Source organism: Haemaphysalis longicornis, unplaced genomic scaffold (genome assembly GCF_048455015.1).
Source record: "Haemaphysalis longicornis isolate Haplotype H1 unplaced genomic scaffold, Haemaphysalis longicornis Haplotype H1 scaffold_1, whole genome shotgun sequence".
In the NCBI taxonomy this organism is placed as follows: Eukaryota; Metazoa; Arthropoda; class Arachnida; order Ixodida; family Ixodidae; genus Haemaphysalis; species Haemaphysalis longicornis.
Genome location: NW_027526203.1, coordinates 215,786,101 through 215,812,535, shown reverse-complemented (window position 1 = coordinate 215,812,535; position 26,435 = coordinate 215,786,101). Strand labels below are relative to the sequence as shown.

Here is a 26,435-nt window from a genome sequence, read left to right as displayed (position 1 = left end):
AGCTGACTCGTGCACTGCCATTGCACTGTATGAGCAGTGTATGAGCATGATTGGCTCGGGAATGTATAGGGCGTACAGGAATGTTGTAGTTTTCGTTAGAGACTCTGGAAATGTAAATTATGTTGGGAAGCTCCTTGGTCCACCAAAGAACGGAGCATTGGGCAGTTGTACAGAGCCAGCAGCACCTTCGCGCGTGGTGCGATGCTTTCGTTTCCCAGAGTCCACCAAGAAAACATGCGTAACGGCATGGCCCCGCATACATAAATGCTACAGACTGCCATTTTTCAGCGTGAAACAGAATGGCACATTTACAGTATTGCCTCGGTTGACAGCGACCGTGATGTTCACCTTTCAGACTACGACATGATAGATTAGCTAAAAATTGCGAAGTTTTTTACAGTGATAATTCCTCGTCGGTCATATTGGTTATTAAGCAATGCTGACGATTACTCGAAATTACCTTCATTCGAGGTTTTAGAATGTATACGTAACAGTTGCGGATCCAGGCAGAAAGAATCACATTAGCGCGCACCCGTATGGGGGGCGTGGGGGGGGGGGGGGGGGGGGGGGGGACTGTTTGTTTAATTACGAAATTCTGTTGTCATGGCAGACCGATTGAGCACTGAAAGAACGATACGCCTACGCACATAGAACTTCGAAGGTAAGGAAGCGCTAACGGAAATTTGTACCAAAACGGCACTTACGTTTCTGCGCCACGATTACGAAGGTGCTTCACTTGCGCACGCTGCATGGTGATTTTAAAGTTGGGTGCAGCAGTGGATGCATGCGTTCGTATAAAACGCGGTGACAACAGTCTCCATAACGGGCACACCATGCGACAGCGGCTACATCACATGGAGATGTGTCCCTGTAAAAGCAAACTACTAACTGCAGCGAGAACTAATATATTTTTAACTCTTCATGTACCGATGCTAATGCTGTCCCAATACACTCTGAGTATCCCTCCCAAGATTGTACATAATAAAATATTTAGGCGTTTATACGAGTTGAATTTACGTTTTCGTTCATTGAAAGTCGCCTATCCGGTTAACCCAGAGCACTTCTTTCAACGGCAAATTCAAACGCAAATATTGCATTCGAATAAAACAAGACACACATTTTTTTTATCTCACAGAAACAAAGGTACTGCAACATCGTGTAAATTTAGGAAGTGATCAATTGATCTACACCGCACAGCTTAAAGGAGCCATGGGCCCGCTTCTCCAGAGCGGCTAAAAGGAGGAAAGAAATCCTTGGGTCACGTGATCAAATCGTGACGTCACTTGACTTGTTTTTGAGCGCCTAGGGACAACGCCGAAGTAGGCGCAGCATTTCCCTGGCTCCCCCGAGTGAACGATTTGCGCTGTCAGTGCCCAGCGTGTGTTTGTGTTGATTGCTACTAGTACCAAATGAAGCTGCAAATGCGTGAATATACCGTGAATGCTAGTATATCTCCGTATCCGACATACCTACTGCGACATTTCAAGAGAGACTTGCAGCGTGAGCCATCGCCTCCTGTACCTCAGCTCAGCGTAGATCAGCCATGCCGGTTTCCGGCGTTTGCTGTCACAGACACGGAAGAGCGGAAAAGAGGGCATCTATGCGCTCATTTTCCCAGCAAGGTCAGTAACATCGTTATTTTATGTTTGTTGTAGTTTTTGTGTTTATACCACTGTACTGTGTACCCTAAAGCTGGGTGAATTCTTGCTTACGTGGCCGCCTAGCTCGGCCTCCTAGCTGTCATTCTCATTCCCGATCGTATTGTGATGTTAGCGATTTTTGTATAATCTTGAATCAAATTTAGCGCGTGCGCTGCATACTTGGGCGAGGAACAGACACAATGGAAAACGACAAACCAGACGTTGGCGCGCAAACCAACACCTGCTTCGTGTATCCAACGTACGTGTGGGTTCTTTTCCCACTCCCTGTTTCTCGCCCAAGTATGCAGCACACGCTAAATTCAAATTACGATGCTATGTCCTTTCACACTGCGGCCGCAGTTTCAAGCGTTTCATTGTTCCTTTTGTGTAGGAGCCCATAACATTGCTCAAGTTTGATCGAACCGGTGGTGGCGTGTACTCCCCGAATTGCTGTCCTGGATGTTTGAAGTGCAGTGCCTCGATCGTAAGTATGCATGTGTTTGATAGCGTTAATCTCGCGAGTATGCCGTGTGCACGCATCAACGTTCTAGGTCTTCGGGCAGTTAAGTTGCGTTGCGGGAGAGGAATTGGAAACGTCACTTCTGTACAGAGAACGTAAGGATATCGCGGTCAAAGGGGAAAAAAAAAAGCGTGAAACCGTGAGCCAAAAAAAAAAAAAAAACGGAAGAGGGAGAGAGAAAGGATAGACCAAATGACGGCGGCAGAATCAAATCACCCGAAGGGCTGTGAAGGTTACGCAACATTTTGGGCCCTTTATGAGGAGGCACCAGGAGCAACTGTCAGTGAGGTGTACATTGAAGGTGAATGGAAGAAGCGGCGTATGGGACAAATGGTATGTGGCAGGGCATAAAGCCATTCAAAATTTGAAAGCGCACAAATAACGTGTACAGGCAGGAGGGACACACACAAGCACTTACTGGCAACTGCCATTTTGTTGAAAAACATGAAGTTTATATACGAAAGAATTCATAGATTAAAGAAATATGGTGCTGATAAGCACGTGCTCCTGCCCGTGTAGAGTTATAGACGATTTGCTGACACACTTGTTACTATGTTCATCGATAAAGAAGGCCTGAACCCGTTCCCTAAAAATCTGATAATTATGCCTGTGCAACATCACAGTCTCGTCAAACAAAGAACGACACCCACACTTTTTATAATGCGCAGGAAGATTTTCACCCGTTGAATTCGTGATCGTAAACAAATGCTCCCTGAGATGGACACTTAGACAGCGTCCTGTCTGGCCCATATACACGGACTTACATGACAACAGAATACTGTAAATCATGCCAATCGCACAACGAACTAAAAGCTGCGCATGCTTAACACCGCACTCATTTCTCCCTTTCCTCGGATTATCCTTGTTATTAACAATGCAGCAGAGATTGCTGACTTTTGCTTTTCCAGAAAACAACACGCAGGACGATGTGCTGTGTGTTCTTTTTCGTTGTCCTGTGTGATCTTATTCCACGTCGCCATCTTTTACGCATTTTGTTTTTCAGAGATGTATTATTAGCCTACCCAACTTTCAGTTGTGCTGACACAGCATTTAATCCTGTTCCTGCAGCATCTACATAGGAGGGCTTCCAGTGGAAAAAAAGAAGTGCTTGGACCTGGCCCCTACGATGTTGGTGCAGGGCCTGGAGGGCAAGCCTTGGTCTACATCCTTTCTGGGTACCCATGGAAAGCAGGTGAATGCCTCCACAAGTGGCTGTTTTTGTGGTACACTCGAAATTAGCAGCAGGCAGACTGCCTGTGCTCGCAGACCACCCTGGTAGTATGACAACCAAATATGTAGCTGTGGCCTAGTTACTGACGGCAAGACTTAATAATAAAAAATCAACTGCCCATCTGCTCGAAACGACAAAAACGGGGGACGTGAAGCTTTGCAAAATCAAGTCCAACACCAAATTAACCAGCCCAGTACTGAGCACCTGTTCCTTATCGGGATGGTCTGCTGCACTGCAGTTGTGCTCTCTAGAGCTTTACTGATGCAAGCAATCAATGACCTACCGTAGCGTACAACCGTTGTTGTTAGATGGAGGTGTGCATTTTCTGTGTAATTTTCCATGTTCATGCAAATCCAAATTGCTTCGACTGTGCTGGAATGGCGCAATGGGATAGGCTTCAGCTTCATAACACGAGGGACCTAGGTTCAGTTCAGATCACGGGAAGTGTTTTAATGTTTTTTCACTTCACCCACGATCGTCATCAGAAAAAGTTGGTTTTCCTGCTGTGCATTTTGGGTGGACTACAGACACATCAGGGAGAGGCTGGAAGCTTCGTTTTAGTAAATGAAACTGTACCAAGTACAGTATGTGCGTGAAGCTTAAGCATTGCACAGTCATGGACAATTCAAATGCGAACCGCGGAGCGCATTGATGAAGATACCGGTGCTGTCACCTGGCAGTGGCCGTGGAAAACGCACGGACATGTGCAGTTGAGATGACGGGAGCGAGGCTGCATGTCCCACTGCGATATGTTGCCCCCCTCCTCGCTCGCATGCTTGCCTTGTCACCATGCCGCCAGAGCGCTGACAACAATTGTTAGCGATGCGGCACGAGATAGTATTTGCGGTGACTGTGTGACTGTGTGCTCGGCTCACACGAGCGCCTGCTCCCCGTGTGTGCCGGCGTCACATTGCCGACATAGCTTTGCATATGGAAGGCAGTAACTTGATCAAATAACGATGGACACCTGGGTAACGCCTACACCATGCTCAGCAATGCCCGCTCCGTGGATTTCTACAAGAAGTGAGGTGCCTGCCAAAAAAAACGAAAAAAATCGGGCCGCCAAAATTGATGTGCAAGAGCAACTGGCCTATAGAATGGTTGGACCTGCATATCTTCTTAATTTTTGTGAATATTAGAATTCTGCCAGTGATTTTTCCAGCCCACACAACGCTTGCAGTTAATGTATATGATTCCATATGAATTCTCGTGGTATATCTATTTGCTACAAGCACTGAATCTGCCAAGTGACTCAGCCTGGACTCCGTTGCACAAAGGCGCATTCTTGTTGGCGGCCAGCTCATTGTTCAATTCCCAAGCCACTGCACCACGAACGCAAAACGATGCGGTGCCATCAGAAGTTAGGCGGCGTGCATTTATTTTTGTCTCCATTTATGCGCGCTGGTTTTTTTCAAGAAAGCATGATGAGCTCAACAGTATGCCTTGCGAGAGCGTGCACGCGTTTCCCACGCAAGCAATTATGCGCCGCATTGCTCATGCAGTGCTTGCAGCGCTCTGGCGGCATGGTGACAAGGCAGGCATGCGAGCGAGGAGGGGGCAACATATCGCACTGGGACACGCAGCCTCGCTCCCGTCATCTCAACTGCGCATGTCCATGCGTCTCCCACGGCCGTTGCCAGGTGATGGCACCAGTATCTTCGGCCATGCGCTCACCGGTTCGCATTTGAATTGTCCATGACTGTACATGAGCCAAGCCAGGGAGGAGTGGTTATAGGTTAAATCCTTGTAAAGAAAGATCACAAAAAGTTCAGCGTGAATCACTGAGCTTGCAAACTTGTCAAATCTTGACACTTTATTGTACCAGTCTTTCATGCTCAGCTGAGCAATGGTGGACAGATGGGGGCAACAACTGGCAGAAAGGGCCACTCGCACGCAGCTCATGTGTCTATGTAAACATTCTAAAAAAGTACTGGTATGAAATTTTCGTGTTACATTTTTCCCATTGCTATGGGTGCCTACCAGCCCAGGAATCATAGAATGGAACATTAGATAGTTGACCTCAGGGTATGTAATTATTTTGAGCCTTGTTTATTTGTGTCAGTTTCGGCTTGGACAAAGCGAACACCAAGGCGGCCGCCATGAGAGAATGACACTCTTGATGTCGCTATTCTCATTGCATCATGGTCAGACTGGATGCGTGCCCTAGAGTGGCCCAAGCTGGCCACGGTCGCTTGCGTCTGGGCCGCACGATATCAACCCCAAAACTGTGACATGATTCACAAGGCAGTGCAGCGTGCACCATCAGCAGCCAGTGTGTTAGCTAAGTCACTGGAGCCCTAATGTCGGCAGTTTGGGGCAAACTGCATGGCGAGGCACTCCGCGTATCTTGTTTATGCCAGTGTCGAAAGGGTATTCAGTCGGAGCTTTCTTGTGCATGCAAATATTAAAATTGATTTAAAATATGTTACCCTATACTGAATGGTTGCTACTAAAATCTGCAGCTACAAAAGAAACTTTTAAGTGCGAATGCACTTTATAAGCGACCCCAAACCATCCACCGCCGGCGGCGGCGGCGGCGCCGTCCGCAGTGCTCCTCTATATTTAAAAAAGAAACAGCATCCGGCGCCAGGTTTCGATCCGAGGACTTTGTGGCCGCAGCGCGACGCTCTACCGACCAAGCCACGGACGCGACGGTGATATCAGTGTTAGTGACGCGCCTTATATCTTTAACGCATTCAAACTACGTCGTCAGCGGCGTGCGTTGGCGACTCAGCGGCGTTATAGCGGCTTGATAACTGCGTGGTGTACACGTGATACTAGAAACCCGATGGATGAGATGGAAGAGAAGGCGGCGAGGCGGTGGGCTACGGGGGCCGAGCGCAAGCGCCGCAAGCGGGCCGACAACCGTGCATTCGCACTTTCACATTCTCCCCCTCGGGGAAATGCGGGGGAATTTTTTTGCATAGTTATCTGAGCTTTGATATTTCAAGTACTACTTTAAGTAGAGCCTAATCATGCTATGAACGTTTAATAGTGGTGCTACTCCTTTAAGGTATTTTTTACTTGTTTTAAGCTGACTTGTTTTTAGTTTGGAGTTAAGAGAGACCGTAACATTCTGGCTGCCCATTTCTGGCCATCAGTATTTCTGAGTTGTTCTTCAAAACTATTTTTGCTCGGCACTTCTCTGAAATGTCGAGGACACCTAACTGAACTTAGTCGTGATTACATTATCGTGCAAAGGTGAAGCAATCTCCATCTTTTCCACTTCGGACCACTATAGAATTTGCTGCCCACATAGGGGTGCTCTCCAGCTGAATCAGCCTTAGGTATCACAGGAGTGAGAGTAAGAACTTTAAAATAGTGTTAGAAATAAGCACAATACAATAGCTTTCTTTTCTGTAACATGTTAACAGGTCGACCAACCTCATGGCGACTGTAGGATGTGACTTGTTTGTAGAAGGGCAAGATCAGAAAAATAGAGACGAGCAAGTAAGTCATCGTTGCACGACAGCTTCTGTGACACCTAAGTTAAGCTGCCTGCAATTTACGTGCAAATAAAATTGTTTTCAAGATGTTTACAGTATTATTGCCTGGTTCAAAGAGACTGGTATACAACATTTTGAGGAAAGCTGGAGTTGGCCGTGTTTTTATTTGTATTAGGAAATGTGTGGAAATGTGCCATTTTATTATTTATTTTATAAATTTTTTAACTGCTACAGGAACTTTAATTTGTAGATGTAGCACCATGTATTTGGTGTTCTATGTTTATTTATTCAAGATACCCTTATGGCCCCACTGGCATTAATGAGGGGTGTGGTACCTGAGCAGATTAAACGAAGAATAATAACCTAAGAGAATTCTGCCATGTGCGTACAAGAAAAAATAAAGGAAAAAAGATACAGCAGAAATGTCAGTGTCCACACGCAACTAAAAAACATACATTCAAGAAACAATAATAGTGTACTGTGTTTAAGCTGTTTGTTCATTTGAATTGTGAATGGGAGGCTCCTAAGGAAACATATGTAGTGCTTGACCAGTTTTCAAAATGCTATTTAATTTTTACTTTTCAGTGACAGAGGTCTCAACAAGCATCTGGATACACCTACAACATTTGTGCTGAGCACCTCTGGTATCTGTCATCTTCTATGGCCGTGAAACTGGGAATAAATAAAACTAAAAACTGTCTCCTTCATTTGGTATATTCCTTTTACATTGTGCAGGAACGTGGAAATAACATGGAGGACAATGCACAAGCACTTGCACATCATCGTCCCCTGGTCACTTATCTGGTATTTATGCTGCAGTTTAACCGAACTGCCAGGTAGCCAACATTCACAACCATTTCAAGTTGTACCTCTCAAGCTAAAAAGTTATGTGATTTGTCCGAGGAACATGTTAAAGGTCTTCACAAAAAGACATTATTAAAGATTGAGATGCTATACTGCAGGTTCACTTACAACATCAGGTTCTAAAGATTTTGCATATTTTAATACTGGCCTTCACATCTGCTCTTGAAGCCTGTAAGTTGGAAGCAATCTAATGCTTGCTTTACATCGGTTACTACAAAGGGCTAGTGTCATAGCAATCAAGCATCCTGCAATAACAAATTTGTTTAGACTTCGAGCCACTAAATAAGCTACGCTACCATCTATTGCCAATAAATGCGCATTTTGGAATGACCACATCTGGAAACTGACTTGAAGGGGCAATATCTCATCCTACGTTTCTTTCTAGTTTAAAAGTGGCACACTGCACAAGTAAAACTGCTATTGCGATAACTCTTCTCCCGGGTACACGCGCGCTTGTAGGAAATCTCGCAGCCATGAACGGAATTTCTCTTTGATTTTCTCATCGTTCTTGAAAGAAGCAGAAACTAAACGCAGAGGTAATTAAGTGTCGGAGAAATAATGAAGAAGACGTCCTCCAAGTCTGATGATTGGTTGGTGCGTGGCAGCAGTAATATTAGGGCCACACAGAGGATATAGAAATGTTTAAGCGGTTTAAGTTTATAAGAATAAAGGAACCAGCGCAGGACAAACTCGGGGCGATACCATAGACACGGTCAGGCAGGCACGCTCCGCATTTAAAAAAAAAATCGTTCAGCAAGACACCCGTAAAAATTGAAGTAATTACAAAAGGAAGCGTCAGTTCCAGCCGTTTCTTGCGTCGTCTGCTGCTAGACGCTGGCCATCGCCTCCTCTTTTTAGAGGAGGCGATGCGCTGCACTCAGCTTCTTAGAGGGAATTCCCTAGGAGGCGACGCGCGAAGCCACATCAAGCCTGCTCGCTGCAACAACAAATTCCCTAAATGTCCCTAACTTTTGTCCCCAACTGATAGTGGTTTCAGGAGCCAATCAAAACGTGGAATAATTTCCTCCTTTTAGCCGCATTCCTCCTTTAGCCCCACTGCGCATGCGCAATCCCCTAGCGGACAAGTCCCTAAGCAGTCCAGTAGGGGCAGCAGACGACATTCCCCACAGCTACCGCACAAGCGGGAAGGGGTCGTGGTTGTATTTACATCGTTTGATTTTTTGTGTGTGCTCGTTATGCGCGGAACAATGTCCACAACTTGTGCTGCGTTCCGCTGTAACTCGGAGTGCCGAATAGGGAACGGTGTCGGCTTCTATCGCTTCCCGTCGGCCGCACGCGATCGGCTACGGAGGCTTGCGTCGCTCGCGTCGGCTCGGGTGATGGGAAGTTTAGGCTTAGCATCCTGGCGGATATTTGATCGCTGCTATCTGTGCAACTGCGAATGACAATCCGCAACACAACTTTTCACTACACTATCACCCCCTTTCTCGCATGTGGAACTGTATTTAAGTTATGGCTGCCGTTTGAGCGATCGGTGACCAAGACATCTGCGTAGCCTGTTTCGATGCTTCCGCGCAGGTATCGCCATCTCTCGGCCGCTCGGCGCACCGCGCGCCGCGGCGACCGGTGAGCGTAGGCAGGCGTAGGCTTCCATCGCGGCAGATATATCTGATCGCCGCTTTTAAAATAAGCCCTGACAACAATCCCCAGCACGATTTTTCACCACACTAACACCTACTTTCTCGCATGTGGAACTTTTTAGCGATCAGATTGATTCAGAAGAGCAGCGACAAGCGCGGTTGCTACCGTGGTCTGCGCCGGTTCGAGCCGCTGAGTGTGCCGAGCTGGCAGGCGCGGCCGGCGTGTGCGCGGACTGTTTCCGAAGGCAGAAAACGCTTCACGATTGCTTAATTTATCTATTTCTTGCGAACAAACGCGCAGATTCTACAAATTCAGCAAAGCGATCATCGTAGTTGACCATGGAGCAAAAACAATGGGCGGAGCGACGCCGACGACGCATCTCATGCGCGCATCGGGCCGTCTCAAATTCACGCGTACGACTAGTCGTGGCGACAGTCGTAACGATCAGTCGCATGCGAATCGCGTGTACCAATCGTGCATGTGTCCAGCGCTTAAAGGAATTTTGCGAACTACCGGCCTTTGTTGAGCTGGCGATCGCACTTCATGCCAGACGACTCCAAGTACTGCTCGCTCTGCTACTCGGACGGCACACGGATCTGTCCGAGATTTCTCTGCCAGCCCTCATTCAATGATAAGAAGCCGCCTGGTATTATGTGATGGCCAGGGGCTGTCATCTTAAGGCGTTATAACACCAACACAGAAGAAAAACTTCGGCTGCTCCTCGCCGTAATGTGGGATTGCCGTGCATACAACGAGAATGCAGCCGGAGGAAACGCCGGCAAACCCTACAGCTTCAACTTCCGCTAGGCACGCTAGGTGGCAGCACACCGCAATGAAAGAGGCGGATTGCCGGCATTTCGCCCGAGTTGTTTTGCGTAAGCACGACGTAAGCAATCAGTGACGTGCTGCACCTACATACAGAACACAAATAAGCCGGAATGGGAGTAAATGGCTTGTGTCATAACTCAGTACCAATTCGGAGTTTTCAAAACTCCTTCCAATGGGAGTTTCGCCTTACTCCCATTATTTCGGCAGTTTTTTCAGTAGCATATGGGAGTTTCATTTTACTGCCACTACAATGGGAGTTTCCAGGGGTACCATTGGTAGTGTATTGTTTCCTCCAACTGGGAGTTTTCAGGGGTACCATTGGGAGTGTATTGTTTCCTCCAACTGGGAGTTTTCAGGGGGCGCATTGGGAGCAGTGTTGACCTGCATTCGAGGTTTTTTTTTGTGTGTGTTTTTGTGCGCTTCATATATATGCGCTGCAGTGGAATTTATTACTGCATTTGGGAGTTCTTAATAAGGGCACAGGCCGCATTTTTATTTTTCGTTGGGGATCACGTAATTTCTAGTCTTTTTCCGCTTCAAACGTTGAATGGCGAAACGTGAAAAGTTTGTTTTCTGCACAGTCAATTTATTGCATAAAAATTACATGAATACGATATACGTGTGAACACGTTAATAAGACAATAAAAACGCTTAATCAACAAAACACCTACATCGAGAAGACAACTTTATCTTTACAACACTCCTCAAAGAAAAAAATTTAAGCCATTTGGAAACAATGAGGTCAGCATGTCGTCGGTGCGCTGTTTGCTTGCACCTGCCTCCCAAACGCTGACGTTGCCGCACCCCCTGGCACGTTCTTCTGGAAGCCACAGCAGCACATTCATTAGAGGGATAGCAAAACGCTTTAAATCTGCGGTAACAAATACATAAGCATATTGGGCATCTGACCTGAAAAAAAAAAAAGAAACGGCACTGTAAAGACGCTGAACTTGTCACTCTTGTGTCCAACTTTCCTTAATGTCTGAATGTTTGTTTAAAGCTACGCAAAATTGCACTTCTGTCCGAGACACCTGCCCTCACTAGTTCGTCAAAACGAAGTGTTCTACTGTTGAAAAAGGTGCGCGACCCTTGTGGCGACCAACTTCCCAAAATGCTTTCTTTCCCTCTTTTCCTTGCGTGTAGTGTTCTGGGAACGAGCTTCAGGTTTTACCCCCCGCACTACCCCTCTCTCCCCTCACCGAAAGTTAAGGAAAAATTTCGGTCGGTGTGACAGCTGCGCGTGCCCCCCTTCAAAAAAAATATAATAAGCAGTCGTCTGTCGACTCTACAGAATGCTCCCTCGAATGGCGTTTGCTGGTTATAGTTACACGCGCCTAGCGTACGGAGAGCTCCCACGGGGCGCCGACCTTCTCCCTTTCCAGTGAAAGCAATTAATCGCCGTCGGCACGCGGCAGTCACCCTCCTCGTAGCAGGCGCGGCTGGCACCACACCTACTTCTCAAGAAAAGCGGCGGCCCTGCGACGTTTGACCGGTCAACTTCACCCTCGCTTGCCAGTAAGCCACAGACACAGCCTAACAAAAACACCTAACAGCCGTCCAGATTTCGGACAGTTTTCATTCTGCTTGCGAGTGTGAATGAGTGAGTGTTCTGCTCGAGACCCGCGCAAATACGCATTGCTTTCACACCATTCGGCCTCCCCAATGACGTTCCAGGCATGGTGCCGTCTTTCACGCACAACGCTCACCTCCAGTGGTGGAGAATCGCCCGTGCAGTGGCGCGGGAAACACGTTGAGTTTATTTGACGCTAGAAGGGGCACAAGTCTCCCAAAATGTTGCGTACAATAAAAAACGTGAAAATCTTACCTTCAACCACCTCGCAGAGGCACAACCGCGTTGTTTTTAACGAGCCACTCTCAGCGATCACTGCATTTAGGCCTCGCGTCGGCTCGCTGGCGTATTCCGTCGGCTCGAAGGTCGGTGACTCGGAGGCGACGTTGCAGTCCGTCGCACGTCGGTCCAGGCTGGTTCCACAATGTTCGCAACGAGCTTCGGTTGTTGGGAAGCACTTCACATCCGTTCGTCCGGCCGCAAGTTCACACTGGCAATAAATTTTCGGGGACGCTGGAGCTCACACGACACACGACACCAACTGGCAGCCATTTTGTAAGGACGCGTAGAGGAGGAAGGGGTGAAGGAGGAGGAGAAGGAAATGGAGGTGGCGTGGGAGTTTTTAATACTCCCATTAGGACAAACGCAGTAATCACAGCCAGATACTGCGTTTTGTGAAGAGGTACAGCCGTGGTAAATGCGCTTATTTACTACGGCTTGTGGCCCCCGGTGTAAACTGGCAGTTTTTCCACCATCATACTACCACACGTGGGAGCAGGCTGTTTGTAGTGAGGAGTTTAAAAGACGTATTCCAGCCAAGAAACTCCCATTCAGGCTAACTTGTGTTTTGTGTGTATAGCTATGACGACATGCAGGGTAATTTGACGAGTCACTCATAAAGATCGCTACCAAGGTATCAAATCTTGTGCAAGAAAGATATAAAAACACTTGGCATGTACTATTAAAATTAAGACGGTAGCTGAGGCTGACAAGAAAAACACATTTCTGGAGGTCAAATTTGGCGCCAACACCACAAGGCGATCGAGTAACGTTGATCCAAAAGTGAGCGAAAGGCGGATGTCTAGCTAAAGAACATCACACAATTTTTTTACCGTATCTATTTATTTCTTTCAATCGCTTTTATTAACATAGCTGGGCTCTCTGCTTCAATGCAAGCTTTGTTGCGTTATCACCTTCCCTGCCGCCACCGCCGCCACGCCATCGTCTGCTGCTATGTTACAAGTTTATGGCGTGATCACAGAAAAAGACGGCCGCGACCATCGCTTCTATGACACATAAGAGCAGCGAAGCGCTACGCCTGATAACCGCGGAGCGTACCGATGTCGCCGGTTCACTCATTCGTCAAGCTCGACTGCAATCAGCGCTGTAATGAACTAAATAGTCACTTTTCATTGTTATTTTTCTCTTGAGTTGGATCATGTGACCCAACAGCTTACTAGGACAAGTATGGACAAATGCCATGTATTGGGTTCTCTTTGTCATGGAGAGGCTTGTACTGCCCTCTTATGTTGCGGTTACGCCAAACAAAGAACTTTTATTTCATTGCCAAACATAAAAGCAAAATACTGCATGTTATTTGTATGTTCCATGATCGCTGGCTTGGAAGCAGTTGAAACGATAATTTGTTTCGGTAGGAAACATGCTTTAAACAGCGCGCATGCGAAACCGCGCCTGCTGCAAATGGCCGCACATTTCGCGGCGCCGTAAGCCGGGGCAATATTGTGGCCCATTTTGCTTGTATTTTGCGACAAAAACAGCCGCCATTTTCAAGCTGTTACGTAGCATTACGTCACTTTTACGCAGGCTGAAGTTGCCAATGCATGACGTGATCGTTCCCGCCAAGTGTTTAAATTACGTCACGCCTTCTCAGCCAATCACAGAGGGGGTGTGTATTACAAGCAGTATTGTTGTTGAATAGCAAAGACAGGCTTACGTTGTCATGTCCGCTGCATTTAGTCTGGTTTTTCATTGCCGGCCAAGAATTATGCGCCTTTAGTAACAAGAAATAAGGCGAACTTTAGAACTGCTGTCCGTAGACGACATGAAACGTCAAAATGACGACAGCACACACAACCGCTTTGTCAACCGGAATCACGTGACCAAAATTGAAAGCCAACCAGAAAAGACTTCCGGAAAATTGCCTGAATTGCCGGCAATTTGTGCAGTCGAGAATAGGGCCCCATGAAGAGAAAACACAAGTTTGGTTCATTCGAAAGATTGCCTCGTTAGAACCATAACGACACCACTTATAACGCAAACTTCGCTCAAATAAGCTACATAATTAGGAAAAAAGGAAATGACCATGCGACCCACCAGCTCATTTTCCGCAACAGAACCTAAACCTATGATGCCACTCGAGAATGCTCTGCGATTGGCGGAGGCCGGTAAAAGCAAACGCATGTTAGGCAGGGCTTACAGTTTGCATAGCGAGCTAAATGCCCGTGAAACATACTGCACATTCTATTTAAGACAAAGAACGGTGGAGTAAACGGTTGAAGTTCCGAACGAACACGCAAGCCTGTGCGCCAATGCGTACGAAACTACCGCTGGTCGAGCTCGACATCTCGCCGTCGCGCAGACGAATTTTCGGGTTCGAGGCTCTAAAACGAACCGTCCCAGCACGCACAGCCGCGACCTTGCTTGGTATCGTAATCCCTTCACAGGAGGTTGGCCGTCATATCGCCAACCAGCAAAGGTAAAAATAGAAACGAGGGGAGTAAGGAACAGCAAGCAGCGACGAGATAGTGACAGTCGTCGCAGTTTCGGAATGGTGTTGGCTTGCTGCCATTGTTAGGAGCTCGTTTCCAGTTTACAACCACTGAAAACTTCATTTTGTTCGAGTACTTTACAATGAAATTTCGTTGCTACGTTTTGAAATGCCCATGTAGTACGGGCAAATCGTCGAGGGAGTGCGACATCCCCGGTGAGGAGATCTCCTTTCATGCGCTGCCCAACGAGGAACCTCGGCGAAGCAAGTGGCTACGTTTTGTGAACTTTGCAAACGGAGGAGAAAGAGAGCTAAAGGAAGTACGAGTGGGCTCGCTTCATTTCCGAGGAAGTGATTACGGCAGGGACCCTTACGTTAGCTCACTCCTGGGACATGCTGGCGCTCGTCGCCGACTTCGTCAAATCGCCGTAAAGCGCTCTGACCTTGGGGGAAAAAATGCCGTAAACACCGCGCATTGACGCTCGTATCTTTCTGGTCGAAGCAGAGAGCTCGCGCGAACGGCTTTCCATACACGACACCGGCCAACTGGCATAAGCGATACTGCTACTGAAATTGAACTATTATTAACCGTAATAAAAATACGGCACATACGCACCAGTCTGTATTCGTCCGTCGCGACGGGGCTGACGAGGCAGCGGTGCCGACGGCAGGGCGTTCGTCTGTTGTGGCTATCGCGGAATGGTCGCTTTCCTGTCCACCACGTATCCCACAACTCTTGCCGCTCGTGCACTTAGAAGCATTGAGCGTTCAAGTGGTGTGAGGTTGTTAAATGCAAGCCCGAGCTCCTCGGCGAGAGTTTTGTTCTCCGGATCAGGCGATTCCATGACTAGGGCTGCGGGTGCACTAGCTATAGGTTTTACTAGTGTTTTTAAAATGGCCGCCGGCTCGGTCGACTCCCGCGTGTGGGTGCTATATGGAGTCGACATACTAAGTATCTGTTTCATGGACCGGCTCGTATGACGCCATTGTTCACGTCACGGAATGTGCAATTTTAGCGGGATATTTAAAATTTTGGCTTAAATTGCCTTATTTCTCAGTGAATAAAGCATCATTTGCTTCCGGGAAAGCGCTTGGGGTACTATGAAACACCTAATCTTTCGAATAAAACAAACTTTTGTTTTCTCTTCATGGTTAAGGAACAGCAGCCTCCATCGTCAAAAGACATCAGTGATCATGCAAGGAAAAATCAATGGAAGAAAATGACTTACAATTTGAGGCCTCTTTTGAGTGTTGGCACTCGGAACATGAGCTTCTCAAAGGCATGTCCTTGCAGCGGGTGTAGGAAAAAATGGTCCCGGAAAAAATGGTCCCGAAAAAAAATGGTCCCGGAAAAATTGGTCCCGGAAAAAATGGTTTCAAAGCCAAGGTAGGAAAAAATGAGTTCCGGAAAAAATGGTTCCAAAGCCAACGTAGAGAGAGAGAGAGAGAGAGAGAGAGAGAGAGAGAGAGAGAGAGACAATCATTTATTGTACTAATGAGCAGGATGTTCTTAGGGGGTGTATCACGATTGCCCCACGCACAGAATCCCCGCCGCGAAAACCCCGCAACGTTAGTCCCCTGTCTCATTTGCCCCGCGGGCAGTATCCTCGCGTGCCATTTGCCCTGATGCCAGTTTCCCCGACCCATTCTCCCGGGGCGATATTATGGCGCGTCATTTTCTTTTCAGTGACTGTAATTTTTTTAAATTAGAGTAAAGTAAAGTTGGACGATATTTTCAAGAAGAAAATTGGGTCTACCGCTTTCGCGAAGTAGCACTGGGGCTTTATTCCTTCTTCCCTTAGCTGCGATAATTTCGATGAGGGTTCAAAATACGATGGCGGTAAACGCTATTCCCCCCCACCCTCCCTTCCCTCTCCGCTCGGGTCTAGGACATTTCGGTGCACGGACAGTTCGGTGTACGGACATTTCGGTGCACGGACGTTTCGGTGCATGCACGTTTCGGTGCACAAGCTTTGCGGGAAACGACTGTCTGGTGCTTATTTGTTTTAAACAGTCATTCTATATTTCCGCGTAACTTGGGTTATGGAGTCCAATAATCTACTGCAATGCTTTCACATTTACATTGATGCCATTTTTATTGCGCCAGTTATTTGAAAAATTCAGCATTTCAATATTCATTCGTTCGTTCATTCATTCATTCTTTTATTTCCTTTTTTACAGGAGGAGGCGAGACAAAAAGCTGTTTGAACAGCTTGACGGGGCCCCGACGCCCTTTTCGTTCACAGCTTAGCGGAGAGAGCTTAGGTTACACGCACAATTTCAAAAACATATTCCATACTACCACTTCATGCAATAACACAGAAAGTCAGGTTCTTTCACTTAAAAGAAAACAACAACAACCGTATAAACAACAACAACAACAACAACAAGTTCGGTCAGGCCCCCCTGGCTACGGCACTGAGGAGAGGGGGGGGGGGGGGTTTGAACACCTCAAACCCCCCCTCTGGCCGCGCCACTGGACAGGCGGTAACAAGCTATGTGCAGCGGGCCGCGATGCACGCAAGCAGCAGCTAGCGAGTGGCCGGTCGCCGCGTCGCGCGGAGGTGCTGGTGCCGGGTTGCTGCGCGGCCGGTCAGCGGAATGTGGCATTGCTGCACATACGCAGTTTTAGAATAGGGGAACCTAACATTGGTGGCCCCCCAAAATGTAGAGAAACCCAAACGCAGCGCGCTGGCCCGCGACGAGCTTTAGAAGAACGCCTCCCCCAACAGCTATAGCCGGCTTGGGTGGCACGGATCGCCTAGGCTGTTGGGAACTTTAGGCTTAGCATTGAGGAAGATATTTGGTCGCTGCTATCTGTACAATTACGAATGACTATCCTTAACACAGTTTTTCATCACACTGTCATCCCCTTTCTCGCATATGGAACCATCACGTTGATAGTCATTCTAGAGATCGGTGCTGTGTTCAAACGACCGCTGCCGCCGTGCCCCCCGGGCAGGGGTAGTGTTTTGACGAAAAAACTTGAAAGAGTCCAACGACTGGCAGCGAGGTTTATTTATTCAAATTACAAGAGAACACAGTCTGTATCACTTTTGCATGCTAGGGCTGACCTTCAAACATTAGCTACACGTAGAAAAGTTGAATCTCCCGCCCTGAGGCCGCTTCTACGAGTCTCGCGGAGAAGCATGCAGATGGCGCCACGCGGCCGCCTAGAGGCAGAAATGCTTCCAGCTCGTTCCCCCTCGCGAGGGGCACGATCAAATGCAGAGCATTTCCGGTGGCGCACGACGTTAAGTAGTTTGCGTTACGTTAATGTTGTTGCACTTGTGGCAACTGCTGACAAGAAAGCGCTCGTCAGCAGTAATTTGAATGAGTCAACGATATAAGGCGCGTCCGTAGCGTCGCATTCTCTGTCGGCTTTGTGGCGCAGTCGGAAGAGTACCATGTACCTTGCGTTCCGCCCGCAGGGTCGAGGGATGGAAACCTGGCGCCGGATAGTATTTTCTTTTATATAGTAGGGAGGGGTGCGGTGCGGACTACGGACGCCATCGCGGGTGACATCGTGAGTTACTGAAATGCTCTGCATTTAAAAAGATGGTTTGGGGGTATTTACACATAAAATAAACATGCTTTTCGAATTCAGCGTCAAGAAAACCGTAAAGTAATGCCCCCGACAATTTTTTTGTTTCTTGAAAAGCTCTTCACCAGCCCTTTAAGCGGCGCAGGCGCGCAAGCTTCGGAGCGCGCCGTGCTTGCTTTGCTGTGAAGCGCGCCTAACTCCGGCAAGCTTGAAACGTCTAAGCCACGTCTAAGCGCGCCGCGATTGCGTTGCGGGAAAGCGCAATTCACTCACTGCGGCGCGTTCTGTGGTTTCTGCCTGCGACAACTGAGCGCTTCCTCGTTTCAGTGCCACGATTCCAGCTAAATGCATGCATTGTTGCAAGCATTTCAGGACTGGTTTGGTTAGGGTTATGGGGTTTAGCGCCGCAAAATGACTCTGACTATGAAGACGCTGTAGAGGAGGGCTCCGGAACACCACCCGGGGCTCTTTAGCGTGCACTGATATCGTGCGGCAAACGCGAGTTATTGGATTTCGTATCTATTGAAACGCGGCACCTAGCTGCTACCGGAATCGAACATGGGTCTTCCGGCTGAGCATAGTCAAGTACCCTAACCACTGACCCAGCCGAAAAAAACCATTGGCCGACCTATTGGCGTTCCAATAGGTCGGCCAATTGGTCGACCATTTGGTCGGCCAATAATGTTTTAGGCACCCATTGGCGTACCCATTGGCCGGCCAATTGGGCGACCCATTGGCCGTCCAATTAGGCGACCTATTGGCCGACCCATTGGAACGCCAATAGGTCTTCCCATTGGCCGCCAACTTGTTGCACTTTTAGTTGGTTCATCCCACTGCCGCAGCCACTCCATCTGAGCTGCCGCTGCAGTGCGCTGGTTGTATCACAAATACAAGAACTCTTGGAATGAATGAATATCTTTATTGCTCTGTTTGTATACACAGCATGCAGACAGTTCGTCGTTTAAGCAATTTTTCACAGGCCATTGTCCATGCCGCGCTCCGCTCGCCGCAGGCTGGCTGGACCTTCACAAAGTGAGTGGCAAAAGCGAACAATGGGTTAACTTTATAATAAACCGCAGTTTCGCGCATTAAAACAACAAGGCACTGAAATGTTGCGTGGCGTGAGCTCACCTCTTCAACAACGTCCCGTGCATGGCGAACTGCGTTGCGCGGCGATGTCGTGAACCCATCAATCGTAACATGAACAGCCCTGAAATATATTTAGGCAGACAAATAATTCTTAATAACACCGCTCATGCTATGAGGAGTGAAAATGGCAAGGAAAACACATATAAACAGTATACTCACATAAACAGAGACACGCTTCCTTCGGTGCGAGGCTTAGCGGCGTTCAGCGTAAAGATGCATCTTGAAACACACTGCTATGGGTGTGCGACATCATCGTCGCCACTTCTCCCTTCTCACAATCTTGCAGACCACCTGAAATTTCCAATGCAGTCAGAGAAGACTGCGTGTGCAACCGACCAACACGCCTACAACCTACACCGCCAACACCACGTTGAATACAACTATAGTGCCTAGAATATACTCTAGGCACTATAATACAACTTGTCCACTGTCCGTCTATGGATTGGATTCGATTGGATTGGATCGGGGTTTTATTTCAAAACAATTTTGCTACTCGTGTCGGAAAGTTTTCATTAGTGTTTGTTTGTTATGTTTTTTTTAAGGACTTTATCTTGAATTGCTGATTGTAATATCAAAATTAATTGCCTCATAAATAAACATTTGTAAAGGTTGAAGTTCTGAACATTTCTGAAGGTTTCAAATTAAGAGTGAGAGAGAGAGAATAAATTTCCAATTGATGTCGTAATTGAATACTATTCAAATACTATCCAAAATGGCTCCCCGATTGGGTCATCATGTTGGAGCAGTCAGTAGTATTAACTTTATAGTTGGAGCCAATGGGTCCAATTGGGCCAACTGGCCATCCTAATCGAGCCAATGGGCCCAATGGGACCAATTCGGATCGCTCCAATAGGGTTTCCATTTGGACCCATTGGGATTCCATTTGGACCCATTGGGTGGCAAATTGGTCCAATTGGTCGGCCAATGGTTTTTTTCAGCTGGGGAGCCACCGCGGTGGGGCATTCTCAGGACTTGACGGCACTCTGGAAGTAAACAGGGCCGCGAAGCAAAGCTTTATTTTCTGCGTGTGCTCTCTAAAGCAGATGGCCATATGCCCGGATATGGCGTTTGGCTCGCTTTTTTTTTATCGGAGTGTTCACTTTGCATGCTCAGTCTAGCTCGAAAGCGCTCACGAATTGTTCAATGCGACTTCGAATGTGACCAACGAAGTCATAGAAATCGACCACAAATGTCCGCGATATTAAAAAAAAATAGCAGAGTATGTTGAGTCCACAATGCAAGTGTTTGTTTATTGTTGCGAATCAGCGCGCCTCTGTGCTTCAAGCTTCGTGCAGCACTCTTCAGCTGTGTGGCGGAGCCTCCACAACGTGCGCCTTTCGAGGGGATCCCAACACGCCGCTGTATGCCTGGGAAAGGCCGGATCGCTGATGCCTCTCCGGTTGCGTGATTCAAACTTCTGCGATGGCAGACGAAGCATGCAGATACTTGTGCGAAGGACGCGGATGCTGTTGCGGAGACCTCCTCTCTCCCCTGTCTCGAACTCAGCGTGCGCCACTACTGCCGACCCCTTACGAACTCTGGAAAGAGCTTTGTGCGTGCCTGTACCATGTCGCGTCGTGTGCAAAAACCAGAGGGAACGCTTGTTTGACCGTTAGCGCTTTGGGCATAAATAAGAGCCCAACGCACCGAAGTTCATTCTTGTTGGAGCAGTGAATCAATGCTGTCACTCCGGTCGAGTCCTGTACGGTAGCCTCGCCCGTCAGGGCATTGTTCTTATCTTGCTTCGGTTTATCTCTCGCCATGCACTAAACAAGTTGAGTTTGCCTTCGGCTTCTTGTCGTCATCTTCAAGGCAGCAACATTTTGCTGGCCACTCGCTTCACCACGCTAACACTCGCATGCTGGAGGCGAAGGAGCTCGGCTCGGGTACGCCTGGCCGTATGCAACGCTATATGTAAGGCATTGCTTGCATGATAAAGCAGGCTGAACGTCGATGTATTAATCACAGTGCTGAAACGCCTCATAATGGGTCAGTCAATCTCCTGGCCTCTGCTGTAGATTTTCCGCCCCCACAGATCTTTCTCGCGTCAGGCCGAATGTAGCGCAAAACATAGGCAACAAGCGTGAAAAACCACAAGGACAGCTGCCTACTAGCAACTAAAATGATATTGCTGCTGAGGCACCCGAAGCTTTACTGGTCGAAGTCTCTCTTGCGTGTGGGTGCACTTTCGGAAGCACCCTAAGCTCAGTAGCAGGTGGGTTTTCCCCAGAATTTATCACACCCTCATTCTGTTCGGCAAGGAGCTGTACAGGAACCGACAAGTCGTTTGATGTAACCCACTCCCACTCTTCCTGCCCACAGCGCGTCCGCTGAGAAGCCACGGAGCTGTCGGTAGGCCAGAGCATCGAAACCTGACGACACTATCGAAACCTGACGACAGTCAGCTCTCCCACTACTGACCTCGGGCAGGTTCTAATACCAATGTTGTTTGCTGCTATCGAGGCTATCGTCCGTTCACTTCCGTCTTCTGGAAGCCTCCACGAAGTCGAAGCTGTCTTGGCATTGGAGCCGTTGGTGAACGCCTCCTTCTCAGGGCGGTGCTGTTCGTCTGGAGGCACACCATAACAACGCAAGCTGCAGGCCCTGGACAGTCACTACAAACCAATTACAGGAAGTGCACAATTTTTCAGTGGAACGCTCGTGGCTTGCGGTCTAAGATTGCCGACTTTCGTTACCTTATTACCACCTACCGCTTTCCTTTCATTGTCATCTCAGAGTCTCGTGTGGGTGATGAATTTCGTATGAACGGTTATCAACTATTGCGGCGATTTAATGGGCCAAGCGGCGATTTAATGGGCCAAGCAGCTGCAGCTATTTGTCGCTTTTCGTAATGATATGCCCTTTGCTAAAGCCTGACGTCATGCCGCACGACACAAATGAGTATGTATGTGGGACTATTGTAATCTGCCATCAACGCTTTACTTCAATATCCGCCTACCTCGAGCCAGGGGCTGCCTTCGGCGTGTCGCGGCTGGAAAATCTGATAAAGATTACGTCCGCTCCCTACATTATTTGTGGGGATTTCAATGCACACAATGTAATGTGGGGGAGCACGCACACCAGCGCAAAAGGGCAGAAGCTTGCTGACTTGCTAATTAGTTACGGTATTGAACCACTAAATGATGGCCCCATCACTTACCTCAAGTCCCCCACCGTCACCAGCTGCATTGATCTATCATTCATCTCCGCTCCATTTTCTCGACGATTTACATGGACCACTGACGTGGAAACGGGAAGTGACCGTTACCCTATTTTGATAACCGCCATCGACGTCTCGGGGTCATCTCCCTCTATGAAAGTGAAATGTACGAACTGGGATGCATTTACGAGTGCTTCGAGTAGACGTGTGGCAGTGACTGAGGATGACAAACTTGTTGACTCAATTGCATCTTGTTTGCGGGACACCACACGCTGCGTAACCAATCGCCATGACATACCAAAAAATGATCCAGCGTACCAGAGGTTATGCGCCATACGAAGGCGGGCGGAGAGGAAGGCGTTGCGTACCAAAACCATAGAGGGCCTGCGAGCTTCTTGGTGCGAGCGCAAAGGCATGTCATACGGCACCTGAACAAGCTACGCCAGCAACGTTGGAGGAGCTCCTGCGCTACGCTGAACGTCACACGCATACGGCGAATTGTGAATGGAATGCGAAAATGCACCCAGCAGCTGCACCCGTTCAGTGCCCTCTCCCTGCACGAGCGCGCATCTTTGAAAGAAGTGGCCGAAAAATACTGTAAGCTTCTTTCATCATCACCAATGCCTCACCAACGATTCGCACGTGCCTTCTCCTCAATTACCTCGAAAGCGTCGGAGCCAGCCCTTGATCTTCCCTCCACTATAGAAGAGCATTCTTCGGCTATCTTTGAAGCGAACAAGCGTTCCACACCAGGCCATGACGGCGTCAGCTATGAAGCCATAGCTAAAGGACTTACCTGCTCGCCGCAGAAATCGGCATTGCTTACCATACACCCTGCACTACAACCTTCAGGATCGCAACTCATCCAAGTATATACAACCCAAGGGCATCCCATTCCCAGAGTGACTACACTCCGTATACTTGGTCTGACCATCCAGGCCAACGGGCGTAACACGACTACGATTGAGACCCTGTCACACTTCTTCCAGCAGGTAGGGCGAATGCTTGCCCGGGTGGCCAACCGGCGCCAGGGAATGCCTGAGTCGACACTTCTCCGACTGGTACGCACATTTATAGTTGCTAAATTTGCGTACGCACTACCCTACTTTGAACTCTCAAAGCTGGAGACACAAAAAGTCGGTGCCCTGCTCCGCAAAGCTTAGAAGCAGGCCCTTGGACTCCCTCCCGCCACATCAACGGTGTTATTCTCAGCTCTTGGAGCTCACAATACGACTGCTGAAATTACAGAAGCAGTGCGTACAGCGCACATTCAACGTCTAGTGAAATCTCTTGGAGGTCACACGCTTCTCACGCATTTGGGGATCACCATACCACTACGAACCCCTGACGTCCGCTCCTTACCGACGACTGTTCAAGCAGCCATACACGCGACACCGCTACCTCGCAACATGAACTAGGATCTACATCCAGAGAGAAGGCAAGCACGAGTTCGGCAGCTAACCAAAACACTCCGCAAGCAGTCCAACGTATGGTGCACTGACGCTACGCCTTATGCCCAACGACCCAGCTGCTGCGCGGTCGCCTGCAACAATCCAGAGACCAGCTTCATGGCCTGCACCGTTCCAACGCCGAACATAGCGGCTGCTGAGGAATGCGCCATTGCCCTAACCATAGTACGGATAACGGCCTCCGGAACCCCAGGAACCATCGTCGGACAGCCAGGACGCCTATCGCACTATATCGAACGGCCTGGGAAGCCCTCACACGCTAGCAGTTTTACGGACGATCCACGATATGCACCCACTCCCGCAAATCAACCTGATATGGGCACCGGCACATGCTGGGCTGGAGGGAAATGAGGCGGCACACGATTGGGCTTGTGAATGCATGAACCAGGACCCAGTCGATCGACCCGTCTCTCCCGACTTGCACTGGCACCCGTTGCTCACATTCAGCGACATTCTTCACTACTATCGCGAAACACGTCAGCGATATCCTAACCCCTCCCGCCACTTTACCCGACAACAGACTACCACACTCAGACTCGTACACACGAATACTTACCCACACCACAAACTCTTCAGCCGCATATAGCCAGAGACTTATACCGCCCAATGTCCAAGATGCAAGATTGATAAAGCCACACTCGCACACATAATCTGGGCTTGCCCGAAGGCGCACCACCGACTTCTTCCCGACTGGGAGGCAGCTCTGCACAGCAACGACCCGGAGATCAACTGCGGCTGTTCCGCCTGGCTCTGGACGCTCCGGCACCGGTGGCCCGCTCTCACGAGGGCGCCGGGGTGTCGGGGCATGCGGGCCCGGGGGGACTTAACCGTTCTCACACGGGTCGCTGAGGTGAGGGAGCTTGGCAACATAGGCACCGACTGACTCTGAGGCCCACCGCTGAGACTCCAACGCCTTGGCTGCTGGGCCTCACGCAAGGGGCTCAACAGAATAAAAGTTTCTCTCTCTCTCTCTCTCTCTCTCTCTCTCTCTCTCTCTCTCTCTCTCTCTCTCTCTCTCTCTCTCTCTCTCTCTCTCTCTCTCTCTCTCTCTCTCTATCTATCTATCTATCTATCTATCTATCTATCTATCTATCTATCTATCTATCTATCTATCTATCTATCTATCTATCTATCTATCTATCTATCTATCTGCCGGCCCTCTGAACTACGTCTACTAGAATTCTACAATTCAACATGGCAAAAAGGTAAAGTGCCAGCCGAGTGGAAGCTTGCAAAAATTGTACCACTTTTAAAACCTGGGAAAGCGCCAACCAGTTATGCATCCTTCCGACCTATCGCCTTGCTCAGCTGTATCGGAAAGCTAATGGAAAAGATGATACATGCCAGGATGACTTGGTTTCTTGAGAGCAGGAAGGCTTATTTACAGGAAATGAATGGTTTCTGTCAGAACAGTTCAGCGATAGACAATATCATTGCTCTCACTCATCATTGTCCTCAATATCATTGTCCTCACTCGAAGAATCACTTAGTTCTGGATGCACACCAACTGCAATTTTCCTGGACATAAAGGCCGCGTTTGATTCGGTCCTCCACACAGCAATTCTTGCAGCTCTTGAAGATCATGGCTTTGAGGGCAAGTTATACGCATGGATAGCGGACTACCTTGATGGACGACGCCTTTTCATGATCACTCCGGAAGGCTCAACTTGGCATTACACCATGGAAAAGGGTGTACCACAGGGTGCCGCACTAAGTCCGTTGCTGTTAAACCTGACCCTCATTTCACTAAAAAGAATCCTTCCGCGTGAAGTGAAGATCAAGCGGTACGCAGATGATATCTGCAGCGATTACAGAGAGCCCTGTAAAACATTTCTAACTACCTCGCAGCCCGCGGCCTTCAACTTTCTCCAGATAAGAGCGTGGCCATGGCCTTCACAGGAAGAAATATGGATCGCTATCCATTGATACTGGGCGGGCGCATACTTTCGTATGCACGAGTTTAAAAATTTCTAGGAGTTTTAATAGACCGCAACTTGACCTGGTCACCCGAAGTCAAACGGATACGAAGACGCATTTCTTCAGCCACTCAGGTTTTTAAATGTCTTGCAGGTCCACGCTGGGGCAGTGATTACCATTTAATGGTTATGCTGCAGAAGAGCTGTGTGGATGGAGAAGTGCTGCGTTAAAGCCTCCCTATCCTGCATAAAATATCTGAGACAAGCAAGAAAAGCCTTGAGGCGGCAAGAAACAACAACTTACACACCTGTCGTGGACTTCCGAAGGGATCTTCGAGCGTTAAAACCGTGGCAGAGGCACGTTTTTTTCATTTTGAAGTGATTAGACGACAGGGGACCCTTAGAGTAAACTTGAGGCATCGTCTACACGCAAGAAATCATTTCCCAAGTCGTGTCCCCTCCAAGTGCAGCAGTTCCGGATTCGCCCAGACCATTCATAGCATACCACTGTCTGTTCCAACCCAGCCCTCACCAATAATGCCACCGCATTTCCCTCCGTGGAACCTTGCTCCCCTACAAATTGAATGTGGTATCCCAGGAATTGGCCCCAAAAAGACTATGCCTCAGTCATAAATCCTCCACATCGTTCTAGACTACATGTATAGGCCACATTCAGCAAGCACATTCATATTCACCGATGGTTCATCAACCATGCAAAGCTCTTCTTCTGGTCATACATACCACAAACTGGTGAAATGCTTTCATTTC

General features: G+C 48.4%; 1 long non-coding RNA gene across 3 annotated transcripts; it reads left to right on the top strand.

Moving 5' to 3' along the window:
* Positions 1–1,233: 1,233 nt before the first annotated feature.
* On the top strand, positions 1,234–8,155 carry LOC144141790 (uncharacterized). 3 transcript variants are annotated; one of them, XR_013316705.1, is made up of 5 exons: positions 1,234–1,622; positions 2,032–2,124; positions 3,229–3,352; positions 6,766–6,841; positions 7,423–8,155. It is a non-coding gene; the product is annotated as an uncharacterized LOC144141790 (long non-coding RNA). The 3 variants fall into 3 exon arrangements; XR_013316704.1 differs by lacking the exon at positions 6,766–6,841; XR_013316702.1 differs by having other exon boundaries at positions 6,766–8,155.
* Positions 8,156–26,435: the final 18,280 nt, after the last annotated feature.